Below are 11,462 nucleotides of genomic sequence, written 5' to 3' on the forward strand. Positions count from 1 at the left end.
TGACAAAAAAATTCTAAATATTCCATTACCGTACTTCGAAGCATGTCAACCGCTGTTTAAAATCAATTTTTATGCAATTTATCTCGTAAAAAAGCGATAATATTCCGACCGGGAATCTCCTTTTCGGCAAACAGAGGAAAAATCACAAAGACGGGGGCGGCCAGGGCACGTGCCTAAGCCCACAGTCCCTTGATCGGCCACTTGAGAAAGGCGATAATGTGTTTCAGCCTGGGGCTGGGATGACGACATTCAGGTTTTTCCCGGGCTCTGAGCGCCCATGGAAGACGAAGGAAGTGTCACGTTAGAGCAGAGATCCTTTGTAAAAGATAGAGATGGCAAAGAAGTTCAAGAAATGGTCAGACAGGCCACTTCCTGTAAAGGAATCTCTCAGGTTTTGACCTGCCATTTGAGTTCTGTTATACTCACAGACACCATTCAAACAGTTTTACAAACTTTGGAGTGTTTTCTATCCAAAGCCAATACTTATATGCATTTTCCAGTTACTGGGCAGGAGTAGTAACCAGATTAAATCGGGTACGTTTTTTATCCAGCCCCCTAGCCATAACAGGTTAATAGCGCGTTTTTAAGTTTCAAAAGATTGCGACCCCCCCCACCCTTTGCCTCACAATGGTTTGATCCACTGCCAGTTCCTTAGTTGGCAAGGTAACAGAGGGGTGGTATCCACTGTCTGAAAGGCACTCAATGAACGTAACTGACGTGAGGTTAATCCAGTCAATCGCGCACACACACTAGCTGAATATGCAGAGCTAGCGGGCAAATATTAACTATTAAGCTAGCTAGTAATTATTCTATTTATGTGGCCTCGTCAAAGATGGAATCTTTGCTATCGTCAATTTATTCCAAGATCAGCATGCAGATGACGATAAACTGAAGTCCAAACTGAACAGAACTACACTCTCTTCTACCATTGTCTTAAATATATTTAATGGTCTCGTTGCAAAAGCTAAATTGTCGCAAGGGAACTTTTATTTATTTATTTTATTTCACCTTTATTTAACCCGGGTAGCAAAGATTATAGCAAACACCACTGAAACGGAATTGGTGCTCGCTAGCTTTGCATATTCAGCTATTGTTGGAAGCCAGCCAATATGAAACAAACTATTAAAATTACAAAAGGTTGCAGCATATGTTGTGTAAATGGTGAACTCATACAGCTGTCAACTCTTGTCATTTTAATCCGTTTCACATTTGCTAGATACCTTTTAGATCGAAGCCCAAATAGAATGACAAAAGATAAGATGATAGAAGCCCATCTCCTACTGTAAATAACCTACACACTGTGTGTGTGTGTGTAGCCAGTCAGCCAGCCAGCCAGCCAGGTAGAAAAATGGCAGAAAAATAAAAGACGGACATCAGAGTATTTTTCAGTACACCAAAACTCAAAGTAAGAACCCTAGTAGCCTAATATCTGAAAGACTAGTTGATAAAATGTTCATAAGAAAGAAATGAAATTCTAATAGAAATGTTTCAAAATGATGTCATTAGGCAGAGCAGGCAACAGATGGCACACAGACAGCAGAGTTGGGGACAGATATGCAGGGACAGACTGGCAGAGACAGCGAGTCTCAGGTAAGTTTGTTGAGTCTTTGTTTGGCAACATTATGAAAGGTTCTCAATTTTTTTGACTTGTAAAATAGGAACATAATTGGAAAATGCCATGGATACCCCGACTCTCAACTTAAACTGGTGACTGAACTAAGATTTGTTAAAGGCAATGGTATTGCTGTTGTGATTAGTTGTGTAGTTTTGGGTACCGGTAGTTAGGAATACGGCAAACACCTTATTTCTTTGTTTCCTCAATATACATTTACCATATTACAATGTAGGCTATGTGTTACAGCACTACTTTTGGTGTCCCCCTCAGGAATTGCTCTTGAGAAAATTTCATGTAATTGTTCCCTCCTAAGTTGATATCAGATTTTCGCCCCTGAATAAACCACTCTGATTCGAAGTGTCTGCATCTGGGTCTTATCTTGAGTACTGAGAGTTTTTGCTTTGTCATCATGGGGTATTGTGTGTAGATTGATGAGGGAAAAAAACTAATGAATCAATTTTAGAAAAAGACTAATGTAACAAAATGTGGAAAAAGTCAAGGGGTCAGAATACTTTCCGAATGCACTGTAACATATTGAAAATGTCCACGCTACACACGTCTATATTGGCCAGCCAATACAGGACTAGTAAAGGTCCAGTGCTCTACTTTTGTGAAAAAATTTAAATGTAATGTATTTTGTGTTTACCAGCATTTGTAACTTGAGTCTGATAATTATCTGTACAAAACAGTTAATCTGATAATACTTGTGGAATATGAAAATACTTGCTTGATATGATTTCCAGTTTCTTGAAATACTTTGCAAACACAACTTATTTCTATGTGAATACCTAAATGGTCTGTTCATTCCTTTTACATTTTAGTAAATGTAGTGAGTGCATACATTTTCATACTTTTTCAAATATATATATTCTGATTTTTGTGTGTGCTGCAGCACCCTCAGCACCCCTAGTTCTCGTGGCTTGTTCATAACCATGTCATATGCCATTGCACAGACAACTTAAGTAAAGTGACATTAATTTGAGGTATTATAAAACAGTTATGAATGTGCTTAATACCCAGTGTTGGGGAAGCTCCTCTGAAAATATAGTTTGCCAAGCTACCAATTACTTCAAACCAATTTTTTTTCTTCTCTACACTAAAGCTACCCGTAAGAAAAAATATAATTTACTTCACTAAAGTTACTATGAAATAGTAGTTCACTACATCCAAACTACTTTGTGAAAAATGTTCATATGTAAATCTGAAATGTCATAGACAATGTAAGATGTTATCTGTACTGTACTGTAATATACCGTACTCCACTCCAGTGGTTTTCAAACTGGGGGGCGCTAGGGACTCCGTGGAACAACAATAAAAAAAAAACATGTTTTACCCATTTATATCTCAGTATTAAATATTGGTTTTAGTATACCTACAGAACATGTTTTGTAAAATCTTGATACATCTTCATGTCTTTCCTATCCAACCCCAATAACAATCATATTTTCCCATCAATATGCAAATAGCATTTGCACTTTCCTGTCTCAATCTACACCAGTGGTAGTCAGGGCCTTATTACTGAGGGGCACGCCACGGGGCCCTGACCTCCAGGGGGCCCTTTACCCAATTATTATTATTATTATTATTATTATTATTTCCGGTTGCAGTTGGGGAGGCCCACAATCAAAACTTAGTTAGGGGCCAAAATGCTAGAACCAGCCCTGCTCAGAAAGCATACAAACCGGACATAAGTCATAGCAAAATGTTAAGAATAGCAGGCAATTTGCTTCAAAACAGTAATTTTTTTCTCTCAGCCTCATGGCAAAATGGGTAAAATAGCAGGAAATTTGCTTTAATAATATAAAATGATCACCACTGGTAGTCATTGGCGCTGCTCGCAAGCTGCATGCGGCGCTCAAGAACTTAATTGGCGGCTCGCAAAAGTATACATTTGTTTTTAAGGGGACTTCGCCCAGGGTTTCAGAATATTTGCCAAAGGCTCAGTGCACTACTTTTGTGAGAATTAATTTAACATTAAAAGGTTGGAAAACCCCTGCTCTACTCTACTGAATTAGACTCAACTGTACTGTACTCTACTTTGCTCTACTGTACAGCTGTCACGTACGTCGTAAGGATGGGACCAAAACGCAGCAGGAATGTGAATACTCATCTTCTTTATTTAGAAGAAAACCAAAATAAACACTTAATCAAAAACAACGACGAAAAATGGTCCTGTAAGGCACACAGCTACACACGGAACAACTACCCACAAATCCCAATGAAAAAACACCCCTATTAAATAGGACCTTCAATTAGAGGCAACGATGAACAGCTGCCTCCAATTGAAGGTCAACCCAATAAACTAAGCATAGAAATAGAATAAATAGACACAGACATAGAAATAGACTAACATAGAACATACCCCCCAAAAAACGAAACACACTAAACAAACACCCCCTGCCACGCCCTGACCAAACTACAATAACAAACAACCCCTTTTACTGGTCAGGACGTGACAACAGCACTGAATTAAACTGTACTGTCCTGCACTGTGCTGTACTCTGCTGAATTTAACTCTACTAGACTCTACTGTACACTACTGAATTAAACTGTACTGTCCTGCACTGTCACAAATCATAGGCCCCGGGACTATGCTGTTTGCTCAAAATAGGGAGTTGTTAAGAAACAATCAAATCTATTGGTTCTACAGACAGATTAGTCTTCTCTTTTCAGCAGTAGGCATTTGCTTTCCAAACTGTGTTTTTCTTGCAATTGTATTTTGAAATTTACAAAAGACTAACTGATAGCAACCAACCATAGAAAAATAATCCATAGATGGCAGTTCCAATTCGAATCAGGACTGGCAGCCATCTCTAGTGTGCCCAAATTGCCAAGGTAATAGGTTCCAAAACACTTCTATGGTTTATACAGTTGAAGTCTGAAGTTTACATACACTTAGGTTGGAGTCATTAAAACTCATTTTTCAACCACTCCACAAATTTCTTGTTAATAAACTATAGTTTTGGCAAGTTGGTCAGGTCATCTACTTTGTGCATGACACAAGTAATTGTTCCAACAATTGTTTACAGAGAGATTATTTCACTTATAATTCACTGTATCACAATTCTAGTTGGTCAGAAGTTTACATAAGTTGACTGTGCCTATAAACACCTTGAAAATTCCAGAAATTATGTCATGGCTTTAGAAGCTTCTGATAGGCTAATTGACATCATTTGAGTCAATTGGAGGTGCACCTGTGGATGTATTTCAAGGCCTACATTCAAACTCAGTGCCTCTTTGCTTGACATCATGGGAAAATCAAAAGAAATCAGACAAGAACTCAGAAAAGAAATTGTGGACCCTCACAAGTCTGGTTCATCCTTGGGAGCAATTTCCAATTGCCTGAAGGTGCCACGTTCATCTGTACAAACAATAGTACGCAACTATAAACACCATGGGACCACGCAGCCGTCATACACCTCAGGAAGGAGACGCGTCTCCTAGAGATGAACGTACTTTGGTGCAAAAAGTGCAAATCAATCCCAGAACAACAGCAAAGGACCTTGTGAAGATGCTGGAGGAAACGGGTACAAAAGTATCTATATCCACAGTAAAACGAGTCCTATATCGACATAACCTGAAAGGCCGCTCAGCAAGGAAGAAGCCACTGCTCCAAAACCGGCATAAAAAAGCCAGACTACGGTTTGCAACTGTACATGGGGACACAGATGGTACTTTTTGTCCTCTGGTCTGATGAAACAAAAATAGAACTGTTTGGCCATAATGACCATCAATATGTTTGGAGGAAAAAAAGGGACTCTTGCATCTGAAGAACACCATCCCAACCGTGAAGCACGGGGGTGGCAGCATCATGTTGTGGGGGTGCTTTGCTGCAGGAGGGACTGGTGCACTTCACAAAATAGATGGCATCATGAGGGAGGAAAATGATGTGGATATATTGAAGCAACATCTCAAGACATCAGTCAGGAAGTTAAAACTTGGATGCAAATGGGTCTTCCAAATGGACAATGACCCCAAGCATACTTCCAAAGTTGTGGCAAAATGGCTTGAGAACAACAAAGTCAAGGTATTGTAGTGGCCATCACAAAGCCCTGACCTCAATCCTATAGAACATTTGTGGCCCATCTTTGGACACTGTGTTAACAAACCTCCAGATGAGCTTCAATGCCATACAACACTCCTTCCGTGGCCTCCAACTGCTCTTAAACGCAAGCAAAACTAAATGCATGCTCTTCAACCGATCGCTGCCCGCACCCACCCGCCCGTCTAGTATCACTACTCTGGACGGTTCTGATGTAGAATATGTGGACAACTACAAATACCTAGGTGTCTGGTTAGACTGTAAACTCTCCTTCCAGACTCACATTAAGCATCTCCAATCCAAAATTAAATCTACAATCGGCTTCCTATTTCGCAACAAAGCATCCTTCATGCTGCCAAACATACCCTCGTAAAACTGACTATCCTACCGATCCTTGACTTCGGCGATGTCATTTACAAAATAGCCTCCAACACTCTACTCAGCAAATTGGATGTAGTCTATCACAGTGCCATCCGTTTTGTCACCAAAGCCCCATATACTACCCACCACTGTGACCTGTATGCTCTCATTGACTGGCCCTCGCTTCATATTCGTTGCCAAACCCACTGGCCCCAGGTCATCTATAAGTCTTTGCTAGGTAAAGCCCCGCCTTATCTCAGCTCACTGGTCACCATTGCAGCACCCACCCGTAGCACACATTCCAGCAGGTATATTTCACTGGTCACCCCCAAAGCCAACTCCTACTTTGGCCGCCTTTCCTTCCAGTTCTCGGCTGCCAATGACTGGAACAAATTGCAAAAATCACTGAAGCTGGAGACTTATATCTCCCTCACTAACTTTAAGCATCAGCTGTAAGAGCTGCTTACCGATCATTGTACCTGTACATAGCCCATCTGTAAATAGCCCACCCAACTACCTCATCACCATGTTGTTATTTATTTTGCTCCTTTGCACCCCAGTATCTCTACTTGCACATTCATCTTCTGCACATCTATCACTCCAGTGTTTAATTGCTAAATTGTAATTATTTTGCCACTATGGCCTATTTATTGCCTTACCTCCCTAATCTTACTACATTTGCACACACTGTACGTATATAGACTTTTCTATTGTGTTCTTGACTGTACGTTTGTTTATCCCATGTGTAACTCTGTGTTGTTTGTGTCGCACTGCTTTGCTCTATCTTGGCCAGGTCGCAGTTGTAAATGAGAACTTGTTCTCAACTGGCCTACCTAAAATTAAAAAATGTAAAATAAACACAACACAAGCGCCCCTGCCAACTGTAGGCATACCGTTAACTGCCAAAATAAAGGAAACACTTGAGTAAATGATAATACAAAGTATATATTATGGTGTGGGGTGCATTTTCCTGGCATGGTTGCGGTCTACTTGTAGAATCTATTCCAAGGCGCATTGAAGCTGTTCTGGCAGCTCGCGGTGGCCCAATGCCCTATCAGGACACTTTATGTTGGTGTTTCCTTTAGGTTGGCAGTTACCTGTACGTGCGTGTGATAAACCTCAATCCACTTTTATTTTCTAGAAAGTATTGATCCTGTGTGGCCAAATGATGCTCTCTCGTGTATTTTGAACATTGAGAGTGGGCTCCTGTGGTTTTTCGCTCTTGGGCCCCTGTAAGCCCCTTCATTAAGCTGGCCCTGTGTGCGGATCTGTACTCTGCTAAATTTAACTACTGGACTGTACTGTGCTGTGCTGTCCAAACTTGTGAAACATAGACATCTTTTCAACATCCGGAAAATACATTTAGCTTTCTGGATACATTGTAACAATGAGGATAATTGTCAGATTGTGACAGGCAACCCCAACATCAATATGACAGCCCCCCCAACCCCAATGCTAATTAAGATGCTAGTTAGCCCCCCTGGATTTTGAGTAATAAACACTATGACAACCAACCTGTGAGACAACCAACCCCTGGTCTCCCCTATCCTGTAAACAATGGTACTGTTCAATGATAGTACTGCACATCTATTTCACTTGCACACATTTTCCTTGTGCACAGGATATTCAGCTGTACAGGGCTCTCTCTCTAGCTGCTAATGAGAGATTGAACTTTCGAAAATGAATATTTTCATTGCACACTCCCCCCACCACCAGTTTCGATAGAATTAAGATCAAAGCGCGGTTCAGGAGCCCTTTGCCATTATTCACTGAGAACAAAGGTCAGCAATGATTCACTCATTTCCTCAGTGTTAGTGCCTTTAGAATACTGTACCAGTTGGACTAATGTCAATCGTAATGAAAAAGCATTGTGAATTCGGGAAAAAAAATTAAGAACCCATTAAGAAGATTGCATTCTAGAACATTTCCAGACTATGTTGGTCAGACAATGTGGAGGAGAGAGTGATTGAGAGAGTGATTAAAGCAGAATGATTAAGTCAGCCATGCTCCCACGTCGTTCCCTCTCAGACGGAGGCAAAGAGCCAGGGACACATACCTCCACACAAAGAGCTACAGCAGCCCCATTTAGCCTCCATTCGCTCTCCCTCAATACTGACAAGTAAGCGCTCAAGAAAAGGCTTGTCTCAATTTGAAGGAGGGAGAGAAAACGAGCCTTGTAAGCAGATTACACGGGAGGAGGAGTTGAGGGGCTGCTTTTGGTAGAGTAAAAACTCTTGTGAGAGTGGAACAGAGCAGAGTGCAGTTGATTGGAGCAGACAGGCTGATTATGGCACCTAGAGCTTGGAGGTAATTTACCTGTCACCTGTCACTGGAGCTCCTACACCTGGCTGGCACCAGAGCCTTCCCCACTGTACTGTACCTCTGTGCTGTAGCAGCTAGCTCAACTACTCACCGCTTAACCACCCAGCTCCAAATAACACCAGCTATGCCTCACCACTCAAACATCAACCACACAGACCTGGTTTGTACATGGTAAAACCCTTCTGAATGATGGTTTCTACATGGTTTATTGGTGTCCTCCCTCAAATTGCCCTGTAATAATTTATCCCTCAGTACCTGGTTCCTCTCTAGGTTTCTTCCTAGGTTCCTGCCTTCTAGGGAGTTCTTCCTAGCCACTGTGCTTACAGCTGAATGGAAAAGGAGATAGCATGTGCAGTGGAGGACAAGCTGTTATGGACGACCATATAATGTAATACCACGACTAAAGAGGTTTGTTGTAAACACATTGGCATGTACAGTACTATCCCCGATGGGCATGTTGTAGTAGTGTGTGAGGTTTAAGTTGAAACCTGCCGCCTAAAGCTGGTTGCGCAGCGCACACACTCCTACAGCAGCCCTTATGTGCATGACTGCCAGTGACTGAGTGTGTAGCTGTGTGCCAGTGTGTGTCGGCAGTGAGGGCTGCGTTTGATTACTGCATGGAGGCATGTTTTAGTAACATGGTGTATTAGTTTTTGGATAATGTACAAACTAAGACAGTCTTTTGAAACCGTGACCTTGGTGTGTTTTAGGTGCTTGCCAACGGAATGTGTTTCAAGTGGTTGAAATGCAGGAGGACGGAAGGGGATGCACAGTTGGGTTATTATTTTTGTACATGACAGGACATCCCCCACACATAGCTCCCCCACAGTCAAGTTATTTGTAAGTAGAAAGGAGAGTAACCCACATAACAGTAAGATTATTATTACACTGTGAGCAGTGTCAAGGCTATCAGAGGAGATTGCCAAATGTAAATCATGTTTGATTTTTGATATGACCATTTTTGTTTATGTGATGATGAGAATTGGAAATATCATTTGGGTGCATAAAAATATGTTTTAAAACAGTGTAAATAAGATAACACTAGCAACAAAAAGGCACTTGCTGTCATTTTGGTCATAGGTGTGATGTGATGCATGCAAGCCAGGGTTAAATAGGCTAATACTTGCCTAATATTATCTTATGATTGCTTGTTAGTGAGGGAACAATTGTTCTGCCCCTGTGTATCTCAAATCCATACCAAATCCAAAATGTTTTTGAGGGGTAATATTTAACATGTTTTTGCTATATATATATATATATATTTTTTTTTACAACCATACCAAATCCAAATCTATCTGTACATTTAAATGCGATCTTCTGCTGGTAATCAACCAAAGCATACAACCCGTCTATCCATTCATCGTCTATTTCACACAATCTGGACAGGGTTCTTTTCTAAATGAGGAGGGAGCAGGCAGGCAGCCATAATAAGGGCATGAGTCTCTTATCACCTTATGTTACTGGTATATTATCAACCTATGTTATCTCCCACAGACAAACCCAACTGTCCAAATATCACTTCTCAACCTCTGATTGTCCTAGATTGCATGCCTCTTTAAAGCCTTTGCTAAGTTTACATGTCTCTTGTTGTTTCTCAAATTGCTCATGTGTTTCTTTTTATGGAAGTCGAAATCGATTTGCTATTTAAAGTGTTTCAAAATTATAGAACTGGAATGTTTGTAATGGTCAACTATAGCAGTAATAATACATTCATTACATTATAAAAGGGTATGCAATAATGCCTAGGCTACTGTGTCACTGTGTAGCCAACAGTATATAGGCTACCGATATTTCCAGTAAAAGATAATAATGTGTGCCAAGCATATAGCATAATAATGCTTGTAATTAAACTTGATGAGTCCAGATCTGTTATATGTTTGTCACCAAATCTATATTATATACAATCTTAAACTACTGTTAATATAAATCACAACTGTAGCCTAAACGAAATGTCTCATCGATTTACTGACAGTAGCCTAAGGATATCCACAGAGCACAATACGAGTTATAAATTTGAAATAATATAGCCTTGGATACTCTACCAAATCACACATAAAACATTTTTACAAAGCTTTAACACAGTGACGCTATTAAAGTGTAAAAGGCTAGCTAGTAATTTCGTATAGGCCTATGACAATTATGTGAGTAACATTTTCAACAAAATCTAGCTGTCACTTATAAACAATCATGTTCAGCTTTTTACTTTCACTTTGTTTCTCAATTTGAAAGACGCCAATAGGATACAAACAATAGTTTGATCAAACCAACCTGCCACTTTGTAGTTTGGTCTGCTGCCAAGCCTGTCTGTCATCAGTGGACAGGGACCTCTTTCCCAGTCGGTGAATTGAGCCAAGTGCCAGCTGCCTAGGGTTGCAGCGCTTCCGTGGAGTTACTGTAGAGCACACTCGCACAACTAGAGAAAACAGAAAAAGAAACGGCGACGCAGCCTAAGTTTATTATTGTCCAAAACATGTACGCGTGCGCGCAGCAGTGTTCTAGAATATTGGACCGTTGACTTTCATAGCGCAGCTCAAACAAATTTCACCAACTGTCAACACATCTAAATGAATTGAGAACGCGTGACAGAGAAGCCTTGGGTGGGAATTGTGGGGAGGTACTGTAGGAGTGCGTTCGGGCTGTGCATTCCACGTGGATGGTGCTCTCAGAGCCGTGTAGCTACAGTACTTGGAGTGTACAAAACATTAGAAACACCTGTTCTTTCCATGACATAGACTGACCAGGTGAATTCATATGAAAACTGTGATCCCTTATTGATGTCACTTGTTAAATCCACTTCAATCAGTGTTGATGAAGGGGAGGGGACGGGTTAAAGAAGGATTTTTAAGCCTTGAGACAATGTATGCTATTCGGGGTGAATGGGCAAGACAACATATTTAAGTTCCTTTGAACCAGTTATGGTAGTACAAGGGTTCCCAAACTTGTTCACACTGGGCCCAAGCACTGTTCAGGACACAAACTGTTCACACCCTTCTTGTTGGTGCAGAGAATTTTGCAGGTTGAAAGCTGATTTCCTGCAATTCTATACATTTTGGCATATCTAATGTGTATTCATGTGATATTTGAGTAACAAAAAAATTACTACAATATCTATGGGCTAAAAAT

General features: G+C 40.7%; 1 protein-coding gene across 2 annotated transcripts in view; it reads right to left on the reverse strand.

Moving 5' to 3' along the window:
* Positions 1–10,910, reverse strand: part of LOC100846972 (estrogen receptor beta 2) — a 32,418-nt gene extending 21,508 nt beyond the window's left edge. The window contains exon 1 of one of the 2 annotated variants that reach the window (XM_014171749.2): positions 10,608–10,910. The gene's annotated coding sequence lies outside the window, so the exon portion shown is untranslated. The remainder of the gene's footprint in view (positions 1–10,607) is intronic. The other variant, XM_014172068.2, reaches the window with a different exon arrangement.
* Between the last annotated feature and the right edge of the window lie 552 nt (positions 10,911–11,462).

Source organism: Salmo salar, chromosome ssa01, assembly GCF_905237065.1.
Source record: "Salmo salar chromosome ssa01, Ssal_v3.1, whole genome shotgun sequence".
Taxonomy (NCBI): domain Eukaryota; kingdom Metazoa; phylum Chordata; class Actinopteri; order Salmoniformes; family Salmonidae; genus Salmo; species Salmo salar.